This window comes from Nicotiana tomentosiformis, chromosome 2 (genome assembly GCF_000390325.3).
Source record: "Nicotiana tomentosiformis chromosome 2, ASM39032v3, whole genome shotgun sequence".
In the NCBI taxonomy this organism is placed as follows: Eukaryota; Viridiplantae; Streptophyta; class Magnoliopsida; order Solanales; family Solanaceae; genus Nicotiana; species Nicotiana tomentosiformis.
The window spans coordinates 20,032,419-20,037,673 of NC_090813.1; positions in this window are offsets into that span (position 1 = coordinate 20,032,419).

A 5,255-nucleotide genomic window follows, 5' to 3' on the forward strand; every position below is an offset into this window, starting at 1 on the left:
TAATTCAAGGCTAGTGTTCATAGCCTCGTTATTTGATTCTTCTGTTGTGTATCGAAATATGGCACTGGGTTCGCCGACTTCGACTGGTATCAAGGCTTCGGACCCATATACTAAGGAGAATGGGGTTGCCCCCGTACTAGATTTTGACGTTGTTTGATATGCCCAAAGGAATTCGGGTAGGATTTCTCTCCACTTTCCTTTAGCATCGTTCAACCTCTTCTTTAGGTTTTGAATGATAGTTTTGTTTGTTGATTCGGTCTGTTTGTTCCCATTGGGGTGATACGGTGTTGATAATATCCTTCTTATTTTATGATCTTTGAAGAATTTCGTCACTTTGCTTCCAACAAATTATTTTCCATTTTCACATACTATTTTGGCGGGTATCCCGAATCGACATACGATATGATCCCAGATAAAGTCTATAACTTCTCTCTCTCTTACTTTCTCGAACGCATGTGCTTTAACCCATTTAGAGAAATAGTCAGTCATAAATAAAATGAATTTAGCTTTACCTGGGGTCGATGGCAGAGGGCCGACGATATCCATTCCCCATTTCATGAATGGCCATGGGGATAGGACTGAGTGAAGTTGCTCTCCGGGTTGATGTATCATTGGTGCAAACCTTTGACATTTGTCACATTTTCGAACAAATTCCTTCGCATCTTTGCCCATATAGATCCAATAATACCCTGTCCTGATTATGTTTTGGACTAATGGATCAGCACCGGAGTGATTCCCATAGGTGCCCTCGGGCACCACACGTAGGATATAATCGGTATCTCCTGGACCCAAGCATGCTGCCAATGGTCCATCGAATGTCCTTCGGTATAGCGTTCCATCTGAAGCCAACTTGAATCGAGCGGCTTTAGTCTGTAGGGCCCTTGAATCTTTAGGGTCCGATGGGAGCTTTCCGTTCTTTAAGTATTCAATATACTTATTTCTCCAATCCCAGCTTAAGCTCGTAGAATTTATCTCGGCGTGACCTTCTTCGATCACGGATCTCGAGAGTTGAACGACAGTCCCCGAGATCAAGTCACCTTCCTCGACCGATGATCCCAAATTCGCAAGTGCATCAGCCTCACTGTTTTGCTCTCGTGGAATATGTTGTAAAGTCCATTGTTTGAAATGGTGCAAAGTGACATGTAGTTTTTCCAAATACCTTTGCATTCTATCTTCTCGAACTTTGAAGGTTTTATTTACTTGACTTACCACTAGCAAAGAGACGCATTTGGCTTCAATAACTTCTGCTCTCAAGTTTTTAGCTAGCTCGAGACCTGCAATCATGGCCTCATACTCGGCCTTGTTGTTAGTCAACCTGGTAGTTTTAATAGATTGCCTAATAGTGTTACCCGTGGGTGGCTTTAAAACTATGCCTAGCCCGGACCCCTTCACGTTCGAAGCCCCATCCATAAAAAGGGTCCATACCCTCGATGACGTACCCGATTTCAACAGGAGTTCTTTTTCGACTTCGGGTACGAGGGTTGGCGTGAAATAGGCCACGAAGTCTGCTAAAGTTTGAGACTTGATGGCCGTATGGGGTTGATATTCGATATCGTACCCACTGAGTTGACGGCCCATTTGGCCAATCGGCCTGATAGTTCAGGCCTGTGCAAAGTATTACGTAGCGGGTAAGTAGTTAATATGCATATGGGGTGACATTGAAAGTACGATCTTAACTTTCTAGAGGCTCTTATCAGTGCAAGTGCTAATTTTTCTAGGTGCGGATATCTAGTTTCTGTTTCTCCTAAGGTCCGACTTATATAATAAACGGGAAATTCCGTACCTTACTCTTCCCGAACTAGGACACCGCTTATTGCGATTTTCGATACTGCCAAGTACAAGCAAAGTTTTTCGTCTGTTTTTGGAGTGTGAAGTAGTGGTGGGCTCGATAGATATCATTTTAGTTCCTCTAATGCCTGTTGGCATTCCGGGGTCCAAGCGAAATTGTTCTTCTTTTTGAGTAGAGAGAAAAATTTATGACTTCGATCTGATGATCTCGAAATGAATCGGCCTAAGGCTGCAATCCATCTCGTTAGCCTTTTGTACAGCTTTCACGCTGTACACGATGGTGATTTCTTCGATTGCCTTGATTTTATCGGGGTTAATCTCGATTCCCCGATTTGACACCATGAAGCCGAGGAACTTGCCCAAACCGACCCCGAAAGCACATTTTTCGGGGTTGAGCTTCATGTTGTATTTCCTCAAATTCTCGAACGTTTCCTTCAAATGGGTCAAATGGTCCTCTGCGCGCAGGGACTTAACTAGCATGTCATCAATATAAACTTCCATTGATTTACCTATTTGTTCTTCGAACATTTTATTTACTAGGCACTAGTAAGTAGCCCCTACATTTTTTTAGCCCGAATGGCATCACATTATAACAATATGTTCCATATTTGGTGACAAATGAAGTCTTTTCCTGGTCCTCCGGATTCATCTGGATTTGATTATACCCGGAATAGGTATCGAGAAAAGTGAGGATCTCATGGCCGGCCGTGGCATCGATCATGCGATCGATGTTGGGCAGCGGAAAAGAATCTTTGGGGCATGCTTTGTTCAAATCCTTATAGTCCACACACATTCTAAGTTTGTTCCCTTTTTTAGGCACTACGACTACATTGGCTAACCATTCGGGATATTTCACCTCCCGAATGGACCCTATCTTGAGAAGTTTGGTTACCTCGTCCTTTATGAATGCGTGCTTTACCTCGGACTGGGGTCTTCTCTTTTGCTTCACCGGTCTGAACCTAGGGTCCAAGCTTAGCCGATGCGTCGTTATATCCGGTGGGATCCCTGTTATATCTAAATGGGACCAAGCAAAGCAATCAATGTTATAGATAAGAAATTGAATAAGTTTCTTCCTGAGTTCGGGGCTCAACCCCGTTCCCAGGTATACCTTCCGTTCAGGCCAGCGCTCGATTAGTGTGACTTGCTCCAGTTCCTCAATCGTTGATTTGGTGGCGTCGGAGTCATCGGGAATCACGAAGGATCGATGGATCCTCTGATCATCATCTTCTTCGATCTTCTAGTTATCTGGTTGGGTCAAAGCCGATGTCTGTGGTTGCTATTTGATATCTCATTCCCCTTCTAAGCCCGATCGCTTTACTAGCGAAGGCGAGGATATTGGTTTCGCTTCCTCGATGACGAACATTTCTCTTGCGGATGGTTGTTCTCTATACACTGTTTTGACTCCTCTCGATGTTGGGAATTTGAGGACCTGGTGTAGGGTTGAAGGTACAACTCTCATTTTGTGGATCCATGGCCTTCCGAAAAGGGCGTTGTATCTCATGTCGCCTTCGATCACGTGAAACTTCGTTTCCTGGATGGTTCCGGCCACGTTTATTGGTAGAATTATCTCGCCTTTGGTGGTTTCACATGCCATATTGAATCCGTTTAGAACCAGGGTTGCGGGTACGATCTGGTCCTGCAGGCCGAGCTGTTCTACGACCTTCAATCTGATGATGTTGGCCGAGCTACCTGGATCAATCAACACACGCTTAAATTTAGTTTTATTCATGAGTACGAATATTACCATTGCATCATTATGAGGTTGTATGACTCATTTTGCATCTTCATCATTGAAGGACAAAGTTCCTATGGGTGTGTAATCTTGAGTTCAAGATCGCTTTTCTCTCACAATCGATGTCTTAGTACGTTTAAGCACTGGTTCCCGAGGGGTATCGGCTCCGCCGATGATCATGTGAATGACGTGATGTGGTTCTTCTTGTTCATTTTGCTTGCCGAAATCCCTGTTTTTAAAATGGTTCCTCGCCCTATCGCTCAAAAATTCTCAAAGGTGCCCTTTGTTGAATAACCGGGCTACTTCCTCTCTTAGCTGCCTGCAATCTTCCGTTCTGTGGCCATGGGTGCCATGATATTCGCAAATTTGATTGGGATTCCCCTAGGCAGGATCGGTCTGCATGGGGCGAGGCCATTTAGTATCTTTGATGTGTCCGATAGCCGAAACGATGGCGGATGCATCAATGCTGAAGTTATATTTTGATAACCGAGGTGCTTCCTTAGATCCGGCAGGCCTATCGAATCTACTTCTGTTCATCATCCCCCGGGACCCTTGACCTCGATCACTTCTTTTGTTATTTTGCCTGAGGTTATGTCTCGATTCACTGACTCCATGGCTTCCGTGGTATGGTTGGTATCAATCCCCGATCGGACCTCGTTCTCGATTAGTATCCCTTCGAACAGCGGGTTCAGACCCCAATTAATCATCTTTGACCCTAATTTTTGATTGGTACTGATTGTGCACGTCGGCCCATGTGATGGCTGGGTATTCGATCAAGTTATGCTTTAATCGCCGTGAAGCCGTCGAACTTCGTTCGTTCAAACCTTGAGTGAAAGCCTGAACATCCCAATCATCTATGACTAGTAGCAAGTCCATTCGATCCATTTGAAAACGAGATACGAACTCCCTCAGCATCTCGTTATCCTTTTGTCTTACCTTGAAGAGGTCCGATTTCCTTGTTGCGACTTTTATGGCGCCGGCATGTGCTTTCACAAAAGAATCTACTAACATGGCGAACGAGTCTATAGAATTTGGTGGTAGGTTGTGATACCAAATCATTGCCCCCTTCGAGAGGGTCTCTCCGAATTTTTTTAACAATACAGATTCGATTTCATCGTCTTCTAAATCATTGCCCTTGATGGCACACGTGTAAGAAGTGACGTGCTCGTTGTGATCGGTCGTTCCATTATATTTGGGAATTTCGGGCATACGAAATTTTTTGGGGATTGGTTTCGGGGCTGCGCTCGAGGGAAAAGGTTTTTGCACGAATTTTTTCGAATCCAACCCTTTTATCATTGGTGGAGCTCTCGAGATCTGATCGACCCTAGAGTTATAAGTTTCTATTTTTTTTATCATTGGCTTCGACTCGCTTTGTGAGTTCCTCGAGCAATTTAGTAATTTCGGGAGCAGTCCCCGATCCTTGCTCATTTGACTTCACTATGGCTGGCTCCGTTCTGTGGGTGATTTTTCGAGGTGGACTAGGCTCCGGCATGCTTTGTAGCTGGGTTTGGCTCTGCAACTGAGCTATTGCTGCCTGTTGGGATTGCAACATTTCAAAAATCATACACAAGCTAACGTCGTTTTCCTCGACGTTATGGGTATCTCGAGCTGCAGACCGAGTGCCACCATGGATGCAAATCTCGGGTTCAGCATGGAGGTTCGCCTCAATGCCCACGTGCGAATTGATATATATTGGCGCTCCGATTCGGGCTCCAACGGCGTTTACAAGTGGCCT